At 40.1% G+C, this 14612-nt stretch overlaps 1 long non-coding RNA gene across 7 annotated transcripts in view; it reads left to right on the forward strand.

The window, feature by feature from the left end:
- Positions 1–1432: 1432 nt before the first annotated feature.
- Positions 1433–14612, forward strand: part of LOC136293699 (uncharacterized) — a 156725-nt gene continuing 143545 nt past the window's right edge. For 6 of the 7 annotated variants that reach the window (XR_010722223.1, XR_010722224.1, XR_010722225.1 and 3 more), the window contains exon 1: positions 4652–4762. This is a non-coding gene — a long non-coding RNA (uncharacterized lncRNA). Of the gene's footprint in view, positions 1453–4651; positions 4763–14612 lie in introns of those variants that run through there. The other variant, XR_010722230.1, reaches the window with a different exon arrangement.

Below are 14612 nucleotides of genomic sequence, written 5' to 3' on the forward strand. Positions count from 1 at the left end.
TACTCGCCAAAACGCATGTAAAATTTTTGGAATTTCAGTTCTGTGACCTGTGATTTCCAGGTGAAAGGGGTCAAGGAAGATTCTTCAAGAGAGGGGGAATGGGGCCTGGGTTCCTGCAATGCTGTTTCAGCCCCCTTCTGCAGTATTTTCCAGGTGAGGTGGAGCCACTGCTTTAAGAGCCTTGTCAAGGGATCTCCTCCCTGACCGGATCTGTTGCTGAGGGAGTTGGTTTATATGTCAACAGTGATTGTGTAATCTTTTTTATGTCAGCCTAAACCCGACTTTTTTGTGCTTCTGTGCCGTTTGGAGATGGGCCTGGGGATTTGATTTTCATGTTGTGAAATATTGGTAGCATCTGGGTTTTGGAAAACACAAGCAAAATATGGAGATCTATCATTCTGACATTTTATGGGAGGTGAAAGTAGTGCCATTGCACACAGACCAGGAATACATAGGAATGGATTGGGTTGCAACCTGGCCTCCACAGATGTAGGATAAAAGTAGGTAAAAATTCCCTTTTGGCACATAATCTATCTCCGGAAAGCCAGATGAATTGTGTGTTGGTAGGTTTGGATGAAAACATTTCAACTATTTCCCTATGCTAGCAAAACAAATGTCAGTGCAGTTAGAAGAAAAAGATTCTTTTTAAAGTACACCTTAAGTGTGGGATTAAGTATATCACTAGGGTATTTATGGGAAATGTCTTTGTCTATCACTGCACTTTTTAGTGTGTTAGAGCTTATTTACAAAGACTTTCTCCCTGAGCTCTTGTATTTCTTTTGCAGAAACTGATCATGTCACTCACTAGGGAGTCTGCTGTGATTTCTGATTTGCAGAACAAAGTAAGACATATGCTCTGTCTTGGCAGATAAAATAACTTCCAGTTCACTTCTAAAATTTATTTGATTTTGAAAGCTGTGAGTGTTGTTGGTTTCTCGGTGGTTTTTTTTTTCATTCAGTATCTTGTCACTTTCTCTGTGTACATTTTGCGTTTGTAAATGAGAGCATTTCATCCCGTCTTTCAGAAGATGAGTTATCAGCATGTGCTGCATCATGTCAGTTTCAGGCCAAACAACTGTAGGAGGCAACACCACGTGCAGCAGCCATAAATCAGATTTGTGACGGTGCGGCTCCATCTAGTGATTCTTCTCTACAACTGCAGCACAAGGGAGAGAGGAACTGTGCGTTATTCTGTTCGATGAAACACACAAGTGTGCTTCCAGTGTTGTGTTGACCTCTCAACCCGACGAGATGCCCCATTTGGACATCTCTGGGAACGCCAAGTTTCTGACAGCTCCAAGGGAATTGGCGAACTGAATTGCTAACATACTTGAATGTGTTTCTGAAATTCTTCCCACCTCCCAAGCTGTTAATTGGTAACAGCTTACATTTGCTGGCAGTGTCAGGTGTTTTACTATATCGCTGTACTGGACAACGTGTTGTTTCCTTTAGGTAAGGAAGTTGATTTTGAGATATCTAAGATATGATGAAACACTTTTATGGGGGGGGGGGGTCAAAAGAGTTAAAATCTTCCAACTAGATAGAATGGAGTCATCAGCTTTTCTTTGAGCCATTTCCATTTTCAATTTTTTAAACTCTGTGATATATACTGAACAGAATACTTTGTTTAACAGATTTGTTAGACATGTTCTTGCAGTATGCTGTGGCTACCTGAACATTTATATATTTTGGGAGATTTCTGCCTATACTTGTGCTAAGTAAGGTGAAGACTACCTAGAGATTTAAAACTGAGTGTAATATGGGCTTGGATACTAACCCCACTGCTCCCAAATCTGTAAGGTCAGTCCAGTTGCACAGGTTTCATGGGAAATCAGGATTGCTCCCAGTGCTGTAGTCAGTAGGCATATTTACTATGCCTGAAAGTGCCTTCTCTCTGGAACTGCAGTCTTGAAAGGGTAGGAGGGTTTTGGCTGCATATTCAGGCTGGAGCCAGAACATGATCATATTTGTAAAACACATGGAGTTAGACAGGATGGTGGCTGACCTCAGGGTGTACGTATTCTCACTTTATTCATATTGATAATCTATTAAAGGTTTTACAGACACTGGGTAATTGATGTTTGCCATAGTCTCTTCTTCTCCTGGAACCTTCCTTTCAGGAGTGCTTTTCTATGTGAGAATGTTGCACACCATCTACCTCAGGATTTTAATCTGGTTCAGGAAGATAGGAGGGAAGAAGCACATTTACAAGTTGTCTGCACTTGTAGACATCTGTTGTGGATGAATGTGTGCATAGATTGGGGCAGATACTCAGAAAAGACCATGAAGACCATGAATTGTTTACCTTTTAAGATATTCACAAATAAGAAACCCCATAAGCATTCAATTGTATTTATTTATTCTATTTTAATAGGCTTTTGTAATATCTTTGTTTAAAATTGAAACAGAACTTATTTACCATATTTATGTGTTCATTCATCTGTCTTGGGTGTTGTAGATGAAAAATGTGTATATTTTATAATTTTACATTCCGCAGTGTATATCCCCTTGCAAGACCTAGATAAATCACTTGATGGTGTATTTTAGAGGACTGTATATAAAATTATTACTTTATTCATGATTGAGGTTTCTTATTTCTTCTAATTGGTTTTGCTATGTATTTGTCTGTTCCATCCCTGTTATCTTTCTAGTATTATGTTTAACATTTCATTTTGCATTTCTGTAAAGCAGAATGTATGCCATTTACCAGCATAACCTACTTGACCTTAGAAATACTCAAATACTCATTCCACACATACCTGTTATAGCAATTTTTTCCCCATAAATGTTCATTCATCTTCTCAGCTGAAAATCTTGGAATTTTAAGGATGGTACTTTTTTTTTTTTTTTTTTTTTTTTTTTTTTAAATTTGTGATAAATGGAATTGCTCTCCAATTCTTTTTTAGTTGAATTCAGTAATTTGAAATAAGAGTAATAGTTTCCCAAATACTCGTCGTTGCTTCTGAAGTCATCTGGATTTTTTTATGAGATGAACTGTAAGTAGCAAAGCTTCCTTTATTATGATTCATTGTCCAGCTGGAGGGTAATCACTGAAATGGAACACAGACATGAACAATGACTTTAACTAAGTTGGTTCGGTTACTTTCATCCTGCTCAGCTACTTCTATTGCATTCAGTCTTTTGTGGGTGCTTTTAAAGTATGTCTTTCGATAACAGCTTGTAAAGGCTGTGGTACCTTCACATCTATTTCAAGGCTAAGATATCAACATTTCAAATGCTGCTGCTAAGAAAGCTGGTGATTCATGAGCCCATAAGCCTTAAGCCATTAAACTTGCAAACAGCGAATGGTTTAGAAACGGTTTTCAGCTAGAAGCATTTTGACATATTGGTAAATATTTTCAGGCCTTACTGGCTTACAGGCCAACATTTTGAATATATATGACTACTTTTTGCAATCTCATTACAAGACTAGGTTGAGCTTTGGACATGCAGGTATCATGAGGAGAGATAGCCCCTGCCAAGCAGCATAATTCCCAGTGCAAAGTACATTAATGGCTTCTATGACAATATCCCACAAGTATCAAGGACTGTAAAACTCAAATTGAGCTTGACTGGGGGAGACCAGTGAAATGGCTTGTTCAGTGGCTCAGCTTGACAGATCCAATGATAGAAGCAGTTCTCCTGACAAAGAGAGTTTGCAGTGAAAGTATGTGGATCAGAGGCACATTGAATTCCTCAAAACGGATGTCAGACTTTTCTGAATGATCTCCTTCCAGGTCACAGTCCAGCCTCACACTTGGAGCAAGTGCATGGACAGTGGTACAATGGGTGCTTGCTACTGAGGAATAAAGCTTAACATTAATTTGCTCCTACAAATGGTCCTCATGTGATTGAAATAGACACAACATGAGTGGAGCATTCTGCTTCACTTGCAAAGCCTGCTGTAAGTCTCAAGATGCTGCTCCACTTAAGCCTTAAACTGTGTAGTGCATAAACAAAATGTGAGAAATGTTGCTCCTTATCACTCTGATACACATAATAAAATTAAAGAAGCAGTGAACAAATCAACAATAGCTGTGACACTTCATTAGCCGGTCTCTCCCATGCCTATATATTTTGCCTCTCTTTTTTGTCGTCTGAAAAAACATCTATGTCAAAGCCCAGCAGGCTGGATTTGTTTCATACCAGCCTTGTGAATGGATACTAAAAATCAAGAGTACTTTTGGAAGCAAGTGCTTTTTCCCTTCTCTTAAGGACATTTGTCCGAGAGTGCACAAAAGCAACAGCAGCAGCATGATGGCAGGAGAGGTGCAGGACTGGGTTGTTATTAGGTAGCCTACCCCAAGCATATTAAAGAATGATGAATGGTCATCTCACTGGGCCTGATTTCTAGAGAGCTCTAGGTCAGATTTCATTTCACAAGTAAGAATTTGTCGCAAGCATGTAAAAACTGTGCTTGGCTGTTATCTTTGGGACTTGAAATCAATAATTCTTAGTCGACTATTTGTCAGAAAAAACAGAGAAGGGGCCATCTGTGTTAATCAGCTGTGGTTTGCTAATATGATGCAGCTGGGAAGAAGGCAGTACTGACTTTAGCAGGTAGAAAACATCTGCTGAAGAGAGAGCCCAATTAGTGTCATCACCTGAAACTCCAGGAGTGGTGCATTACCCCCTGCAGGCTGGAAAGCCATAGTGGGGGGAATGGCTCAGATATTCCCAGGAAACAGGAGAGTGAGGTGTGGAGAGAGTGGTGTCTGAGATTGGAAAGGGCGGGTTGCCTGTAGGAGGAAACAGAGGCAAGGTAGGAAGGAATTTTTTAGTTGTGTGCAATACTGCCTTTATTTTCCTGCCCTTAAAAAACAAAAAAAATTGAAGATGTAGTCTTTGTATTTGCTGTGAGCTGAACTAACTTTTTTTCTCTCAACGTATAAGATATTTGTTGTAATTTTATGAGGTTTTACTCTTTAATATTAATAACTTATTTCTTTACTGTTGTATTTCTTTGAGTTTGAGTGTTAACAAAGGACTATATGGTCTTTTATCTTCTTATCCTGTTATGGCTTCATTTTTTATATATACGCATGTAAATAACTTCAGTTTCTTTTACTCTAAACAGTGGGAACGTTTCTGCTAAATTTTGCTAGAAATTTTTAAAAGATTGCCTAACAGGTGAACTCTGACTCTTTAGTGCCACTCATCCCTTTGATAAGAATAAGACTTTCTTAGTACAATATTTTAAAGTTATGTTTTTACTACCTCCTTTTAGTGTTTTGAAGATCAGAGGATCCATCTGCTTCAGTATACTTGAATCATATTTTCACCTTTTAATCAAACTTTCTATCCATTTTATTTTTAAGAAGTCTTTTCCTTTCCATTCCTTTATAGCCTGAGCTTGACTTCATAAGAATCTCTAACTGAACCATAAACTACCTTTATAAATATCATTTTTCCTTGAAAGCTATATCTTACTGGAATGACCAAAGTTTTGTCATGTGTTAGATTAAGATGTCTGCCGAAAATCAATAATGCTGAGGTAACAACATTGGTTTCTGCTAGGCTCTCAATTACTTTCTCAGTTGTTTGTCATAGGAAGAATATATGATCAGTTGTTTCCCCTGCAGGCTATAAACCCAGCCTGTTCTCTTTTGATCACTTCTGCATACTTCACTTTTACTCTCCTAAGTGTAACACAGATTTTTAGAGCTTTGGACCTGTGAAGTAGCAAAATGATTCTTCTGTAGTCCATTCCAAGGGATAATAGCCTCCCTGTATAAAGCATCATAAATATCCCTGGACAACAGTTAGCTTTCTTGGGTTGCATTGCACAATTGCTATGGAATCTGTTCCTGAATTTGCTATGCTCTTTGAAGAAATATCTGGGAGAAATTTAGTTCACAGACTTTCCTTTGGACCCCATGTTCCCTATAGTCCTTTTCACCTTGCATTCCATTTGTAGGTAGTCCCTTATTCCAAATACAGCTGAAGAACTGCTAGTCTTTTAGTACTCTTTTTTTTCCCCCCTCCTTTTCCCCCTAAACCTTCCTGTGTTTTTAAAAGATGGTTTCTGGTGCCATTTTCTTCTTGAAGTTGCTACACTTTGCCGCAGAGGGGAAACACAGTCTTGCTGCCCTCTTTCCTGAGAGCTTTACTTTGTTTCTCTCTTCATCTTTATCTGAAATAAAACACTGTACCTGGTTGATGTCAGTAAAGACTCTGCTAGGAAGAGGAATACTTCAATAATACAATATCTTGTGAAAATGGGAGCATCTGTAATTGGGCAATTAGATTAAATTAAAGCTGTAACAAGGGCAGTAGCTCCTTAATATTGTAAGTGCTCTTTCCTTAAAAAGAGGCAAGTGATTTTTTGAATGAGCCTTCAGAGGTAACAGCTAACTTGGAGAAGCTCTGGTCATACCCTATCACTGAAGAGAAGCTGCTCTTATTTTCCTCTGGATTTTCAGGAGTTCTGCTTTATAAGGACAGAGGCAAATGATGCAGAATAGAAAACACTATTTTTTATTTGAAATTATAAAAAATTAAAAAAACCCTAATAAAAACCCAAAACAAACAAACCCAAAGAAAAACAAACAAACCCCAACAACAACCAAACACCCAAAAAACAAACACCCCCCCAACCCCCAAAAAACCCCTACCCAAGCCAAATAAAAATTTAGAAATTAATCTAGCCACCTTTAGTTTCATATCCAGGAATAGTGTGTGAGAGGTTAGTCAGATTTGGTGGCAGGAACATTTGGATTTCAAGGATGCGCAGAATACTTAACGTGGCTGTACCCTGGCAAAGCTGTGCTGACATTTCACAAAACAGAGCAGTTTGGAGCTGTTACATTTCCTAACAGGGTATTTGTAGCATGTAGTTACTGTTGTAGCTGAATCCTAGCCTGTGGTCCTCAAAACATGAAGTGCTACCCAACTGCCAGAAACCTTAATGCAGTTTGCCTTTGTCTTCAGTCGCATTAGTGTAGGCAACAAGGGGAAATGCCAGAGTACTTGGGAGTTAAGCCAGGAGGAGAATAGGTATGCAGCTGGTCATCTGTCTCGACACTTTGGAGAACATGGGCAATTACTGTGTGCCATACACCTTCCTGATGGCCTTTTGGAAAATCAAAGTTGTTTGTTTCATTCCAAGGCAGAGACAATCTGTGACCAAATGGGATTTAGATTTTTCCTCCAGCCTTGTTGCAGTCTCTTTCATGGACTGTTTAGCTTTTTGATGATTATGCACCCGCAGAGTTTTTGTATGCATAAAATAAGGCATGAAATGTGGACTTGGTGTTTATTGTGCAATCAGCTCAGCCTTAAAAAGGGCAACTGGCATAATGAACCAAGTGTTGTACATCCCAAAGCAATTCTAGTAAATGAGGCTGACTGCCCTTCCCAGTTCTCTACCTTTTCCATGGTATTTTGTATTGGTACATCCTTAGAGGAAGCAGTGGGTCTTCTGGTGCTGAAATAAACTTGAAGACCCAAATATTCACCATGTTTTAAAACCTGGCTCTGTAATGTTGGATCAGACCTGTTTCCTGTCTTAAAGCACAAAAGTGAACAGGTGTGTTCTTAATAAACTGACAAAGTAAAGACAGTGAAAAAAAAAAAGGAGCAATCTAGGAGCTTTGAAGGAAGTTACAACTTCTGAGACCATACATGTAAAGTCATCACAGAACAGAATGGTTTGAGCTGGAAGGGGCCTTAAAGATCATCTAGTTCCAGCCCCTAGCCACGGACAGGGAATCTTCCACCAGAGGCAGGGAATCTTTCACTAGACGGTGGTTTCTCCTTCGCTGAGTTGAAGGAGAAAGCTACAAAGCTATAAGATGTGCAGGCATTGAAGGACTGTTCTTGTCACCACACAGAGTCTGATGAAGTGTGAGCGTGCAGGAATACTTGGGGATTCCCTGGACCCTTGGAAGCTTTGGCCTCACATGGACAATGCCAAGAGCTTTCGTTAGGCGTTTATACACATAAGATATTTGACTATATGCATATTGGGTCCTCCTGAGTTTCTGGCAAAGAATACTGTTTTCTGGTGTTGCAGGCTGGTGCCAAATTTTGATTTTTTTTTTTTTCACTAATGTACGTCAAACTCTTGCTAAGCTGCTCTTTTCCAGTGTTTGGTATTGTAGTACTACAGCAAGTTATCCTTCACTTCTGTTTTCCTTGGTGTGATACTGCCTTGAACACAGGAAGTAGCAAAATGATCCTTCCAGAATCCATTTCTAAGGGACAGTAGTGTCTGAGTGAAGTATTGTAAAGTATCCCCCACTACATACCAAAACCCGAGCAATACAAATGGTAATTGTACAAAGACAGAAGTGAAAAATCCTGCTTTCTCTCACTGCTTTCTGCCATTATAAAGGAATTTGTCTGTTAAGCCAGTGCACAGCATTAGCATTGTTCAGTTCCTCCTTGATGTTTATAAAAACGAAATGTTAACTTTCATCATTAGTTGGTTATGATTGTTTTCAACAGAACTGTTAGTGGTTGGGATTGCATTGCCCTCTGTCACCTCCCTTCCTTTTGAGACTGTGAAAGTCATTTAGGCCATGGAGCTTGTTTACCTTTTGTCTATTCTAATGTAACACAGTGGCTGGTGGATAAAAAGATCTTGGACGTGATGCAGAATGATCAGGAATGAATTGTTCACAAGATGCTGTCTCAGGTAAAGAAAGGGCTACTGGTGTTTTCAAGCCTGCACTGTGGCTTCGCATACTGAAGCAGTGAACTGTGTTTGATCATCAGATCAAAAAAAAATTATTCAAAAAATTATTAATTTTGTGTCTTTGCTTCACCTACTGTTTCTCTGAAGAAGTGCTCTGTAAATCTGAATTTAAGGGGTTTAGCCACCTGCATCTGACCAGACTTTTGTATATCATTGCTACAGAGGAACAGGTGTTTCTGGATGCACAACACATAGGTGGTAGCCAAAAATCTCTGAAGATGAACTGTGTTCTGTAAATGCTTGTTGGTCTCTGACTCTATTATTAGATGAAGTGTAGGTGTCAGAGTTTCAAGTATCACATATTGCATGGAGTGAATGACTGAAGTATTTGTGAATTTTGGAAGCTTGAAAAAAGGATAGACATTAGTTACTGAAATATTATGAGAAACTGGAATATTTTTGAGTTTTCCCACTTCTGTGTAGAGATGGCAGGTGAAGAAACTAGTCGCAGAAGAGATGGAAAGCTATGAATCTTCAGCTGTTAAGGGAGAAAGGCTTGTCTTTCTCTTTGATCAGTGCAACACATCATCTAGTTCTTCCTTAACTTGCATGTGACATATTACCACCTTGCATCTTCTCTGGGCTGGAAAGGGAAATGGAATATAGTGAGAATTTTGTTAATTCACTTCAGGAGTACTTGGGAATTCTCATAGATATTTATGTGTAATTGAGAGAACACAATAACAGTATAGTAATTGAGAAATCTAGTTCTTCATTGAGACAATTGGTTCCTAGTCTTTGCCCTTGTCCCCTGGCATTTCCAGCTGGAGGTGTTGGTGATGCTTTTGTAGATGAAAGTGTGTTCTACTTATAGAGATGTTTCTATCTGATCTTTATTACTGTATTGCAGACTTGCTAAGGTGAAATTCCATCATTTCCTGGCACTACCAGGATAACAGAACTTTTTTTTTTTTTAAAGGAGTTGTGACTAAGGGAGGCATGTTGTTGAAGCTCTTATTATTCTGATTGACTAGAACATGTTAAAACATTGGCCATTCAAGTTAACCTCTTTGAATGTGCCACTTATAGCCTGAATTTAAAAATAGGAGTTTAGTCCCAGTAAATTCCCTTGAACAGGGAAGGAGAGGTTCTCTGAGAAGGTTATGGATTACTGTATTAAGTAAGAAATGTGCTTGGGTTAGCTGTTTTAATAAGCTTATTAATAGCACATAAAATTTACTTATATTTTATTAACTAAATATGCTGCTAAGAATGGCTCTGTAAATAAACCCTACTTTTAATAACTTCAGTTTCCCAGTGGTTTTAAATGCAGTTTCCAATTTGAAAATACAATGGCTAATTAAATGAGTAACTTTTTAAAAGCTTATCAACCATGGATTTGCTTAGAATTATATGTAATAGAGGAGTTCTTCCTAACAGGCAGATGTAAAAATCTTAGCCTTTTTAAGGCTCAAACTGAGTATTTTTGGCTTGTCAGTTTTTTGGTAGAGTTCCTAGAAGGTGGTAAGCATACCAAGGAGCAAGCATCCTTTCCGGTTCAGAATGGTAACTCTGTGAAGCTGCTCCTCTGTACATCTGCTCACATCTCTGCTGTGTCTGTTTTGAATGGAATCTGTCTAGCTGGTGCAGTTGACTCCCTCTTTTGACTATTTTATAGTGTGGTAGGATTGGGCAAATATTTATTGTTGTGTTAAGCAGCAAGACTGCTTTTTTGTCATATCTTTATTTAGAGCAGTATCTTCTAAGGGTGGAATTGTTACATATAGATTTCTAGCTGGCCTGTTTGCACGTGACTTGTCCCCAGCACTGATTCAACTGGACTCACAAAGAGAAACTCCTTTCCTCCTGCCTTCACCTTCTGTATTTGTGGTTGCAGTAGTTTTCTTCCATGCTGCACAGCAAGGTGAAGCAGCTTCTCTCTCCTGTACTTACATGATAATTGAGTTTAAAAAAAAGTGTCTCCAGATATGGGTTACCCTGTTACATGTTTTAGTGCTTCAAAAGGCAGTGAATAAGCAGGGCACTTGTAAGAGAAAACAGAAAGGTTTCCTATGGGCTTATCTTTCTATGGTGTCTCAGCCCTATGTGTTCAGTATTCCCCCATGCTGGTCAGCATTCCTCTCAATCCTGTCAGCATAAGCCCTTCTTGCTGCTATCGATAACTCTCTCCTTTTTTGTTTAATCTGAATGTCCTCAGCTCCCTGGATTTTCTTATACAAGAGATAAATATTAAGGGGATTATTTTTTCTTGACAAATTTCTGGTCAGAAAAAGCCCATGATGTGGGAATAGTGCCAAAAAGCAGAACTTTCAGAAAATCAGTTTTGCTGATCTCCGTTCTTTTCTGGAGCTGCTTTTGCTGTCCTTGAGGAGGTCAGAGAAGGGGAAGGCTGCCCATTTCACATCTGCTGCACTGACAAGCAACCAAATGTACCTTTTGGCTAGTGGCTGGCATTTTGGCAGTGCAAAGCTTCCAACTCCCACCCTTTTACAATCAGATGCGATGAATAGCAGAGCTGTGCTATACTGGCAGTTGGCATACGGGCTAAGTACATGGGCTGCATATGAGTCTATTCATCGGAAGTTATCCTTTCAGATCACTGCTTAGTTTTCTAGCATAATCTTCTTGGAAAAGAGCTTGGCACATGCGTCCCCTTTTCTCTTGGCACATGGCGGGTTTTTTTTTGTTTTGGGTTTTTTTTTTTTCCCCTAGTAATTTCCTGGTGTGCAGTAGTTATCCTAAGCAGAAGTACTGGTATCTGAAAATGAATGGACATATTGCAATCTGGAGAAATGTCATGTCCTTCTGCTGTGGATTCTGAGTGATACAAGCTGTGGAGGGGTGTGTGTAGTGGGCATGCTATAAATTAAACATTCTCTTTGCTTCAGGCAGGGATAAAAGAAGAGTACTCCCACACTTTCTCATTCTTTCTCATCCTTTGTAGGCATCTGAGAATAGAATAAGCCAGTCATAAAAAGCAGGGCCAGGTCAGGGTAGATAAGTACCTTCCCCTGTTGTAAAATTCAGAGCAGCATTTAAATCCCTGCCTCCCCTAACACACCTCTAGAGAATCACCCAATCTCTTGTAATTACTTGCTTAAAAGAGCATGGGAACAGCTGAATTTCCCTGTATTAAGGTAGCTTTTTGTTATCTTTCTGCCCTTTTCTGGACCAAAAAAAGCCTCAAGGTGCAATTCATGGTTTTAGTCTTTATGATCTGTTGGTTGTGGGCAGCTAAGCTCTCTAAAAAATAGGAGGGGGAGGAGAGACAGTCAGTTAAAAGTCCTGTTCATGTAATAGCATTTCCATCCTTTTACCTTGTCCTCTGTATTTGGTTCATCCCCCTCATTTCACCTTGTTTTAAATTATGATTGTTTTTTGGGGCAGGAGCTGTTTCTTCACTGTAGGTGGGCTGCGTTTGGCGTCATGGAGTCCTCCTCTGGTTGCAGCCATTACTTGCCACAGTAGTACAAACACAGATATGCTTGTAGGGCAGGGGAAATGCATCTTGCAAGGCAGACAGGGCTGTGAATTTATGTAATTTCAGCAGTATCTTGGAATGTAGGAGCACATCTTTGGTGCTAATGGAGTAGACAAAAGGCTTACCCTGCTTCCCTTAGTTCTTTGTCTCCCCCTTGGATCATCCATGAGTGGAAATTATGCTCCAACAGTAGGAAAATGACCAAACAAAAAACCATCACACCAAAACACTACTTACAGCCTGGGGCTTGAGATCTTGTGTAGAGCTTTCTTCTGAAGGCTTAGAAAAAGTGAGCTCAGGAGAAGAAAATTGCTGCTGGATTATCTGAATGTGTGCTGTGGGCCTGGTGTTCGGTCTTCACCTCTACTGCACCATTCCACATAAATAATGAAGCTGTTTCAGGGCCTGGGAGCAGCTTAGGAGCATTAGCGTGACAGTTTGATTTTGATAGTTTTGAGACTTGCTCATTGAATTTCATTCTTGAAGGCTGCTTTTGGGCTGCTGGAGTTCTTGCATGTGAATGGCCCCTTGTTGCCCAGTCTGGTGCTGATCAGTGTCACAGGAGACACAAATCCCAGTTTTCCCTTTGTGGCTTTAATCATGTAGCCACTATATTAATGGGTTGTAGAAACAGAAATACTAGTTCTCTTGCATGCCTCCTGTATATAGGTATTATATCTGAAATGATGTTGATAAAGGCCTTCTGTAATAAAAATAACAGCAGAGACTACAGAGTTTCAGTGAGCTTCTCTCTTCTCTCTCCCTCACTTCTATTTCTACCAATGGCTAAATAGACCGTGGCAGCTGTTGCTTTGGCTGCAGGCTTTTCCATTTCGTGCTGAAGACTGACACATGTGGTGAGGTTGCTTATCTGTTGAGGGGTGGGTGGGTGATAGGACAGGGCAATTTCTCAGTAAATGGTGATGTGTGTGTAGGATTGACAGCTTTGATGTGTTTCCCTATGGGGTAGAGTGCTGCCATGGAGGATGAAAGCCTGATATCTTTGGCATTTGGCTAAAAGCAAAGCAGCTCAAGGATATGCAAAAGAACAAGAGGAAAGAGCAGAGGCACTCTCTGTGGGCTATTGTTTTATTCCTAAAGCAGCTGGAACGTGAAGGCTGTGTGTAAATGTAATAGCCTGCGTATTTCATATTGGTGCCCTTGTATGTGGTTTGAACCCAGCCAGCAACCACGTACCATGCACTCACTTCCCCACCTGTGGGATCAGGGAGAGGAAGTGGGGACATGTTTGGAGTGATGGTATTTGTCTTCCCAAATCACTGTTACATGTGATGGGGCCCTGCCCTCCTGGAGATGGCTGAACAGCTGCCTGCCCATGGGAAACAGTGATTTCATTCCTTGCTTTCCTTGCGTGTGTGGTATTAAACTGTCTTTATCTCAGTGTACAAGTTTTTTAGCTTTTACCCTTTTGATTCTCTCCTTAGTCCTGCTGGTGGGAGAGTGAATGAATGGCTGTGTGGGGCTGGGTTGCTGCCTGCGTTTAAACCACCTCGGTCCAGAGTAAGGGCCCAGTCTAACAGTATTCACGGTACCTACTGACACCATGGAACAGTCTGTCATAGCAGTCTGGAGCCTCCCTGTACCTCCCCTCTGAAAGCTGCACTCTGGCAGTGACTGGCAAGATCTTGAGATGCTCAGGTGAGCACTTTCAATGCAGAAACTTTGTATGCTGCCAAAGGGGTGATGATTTATTAGGTGACTTGTTCTTTTTATTTTAACTGATGGAGTTCCTTCCAGGTGGGTTTCTAAGGCAAAGACTTAAGTGGCCATTAACAAGTGGTATTACTTCCCATCACTCTGTGCAACCAGGATTATCTCCAGTATTTGGCTCTATTCCAGCTCTAGACTGTTTCCTTAGTTCACCTGCCTTTGTGTTTTCCTTTGTACTATCTACTGTGTGGAGTTACATTTTTGCTGTTAAATCTCTTCAGTGTTTTGCTCTGGAGGAGACTACATTCCAGTACTGATGCCAGAAGGAAAGAAGTTATTCTTGTGCTTGATTTACCTGTCAATTGAAAGCTGTGAAGGGCTTTGTTTGTCTGTTGTTTGTCATGACACTCCATGATAGGCATGCTGTCTTCCTTGACAGAGGTGCTAAGTTTGCAGTATGAATTATTTTTATTGCCTGTCCAAAGAGCTGAGGTGGGCAGGTGGTGTATGATGACACTGTTTTTGTGAGTGTGGAGTGGAGGTGGTGTTTTTTTTTTTTTTTTTTTTTTTTTTTTTTTTTTGAATGCTGGCAGCTTACTCTGTCTGAAGCATCAGGGATGGTCTCTGTATTTGCACCCCTGGATCAACTTGCTGCCCCCCATGTTTACTCTGGGACTATATACTAAGCTGTGGTACCTGTGGCTGAAACACTGCTGCCTCCTTGATGTTATTTTTCTACATCCCTTCCAAGTAGACTAAAAATAATTTCTTTTCTATCATATCCCAGTTCTTTGCTTTTCA

The sequence above is a fragment of the Chamaea fasciata genome, unplaced genomic scaffold (genome assembly GCF_029207755.1).
Source record: "Chamaea fasciata isolate MVZ Bird 193981 ecotype frontalis unplaced genomic scaffold, bChaFas1.0.hap1 SCAF_9, whole genome shotgun sequence".
Taxonomy (NCBI): Eukaryota; Metazoa; Chordata; class Aves; order Passeriformes; family Sylviidae; genus Chamaea; species Chamaea fasciata.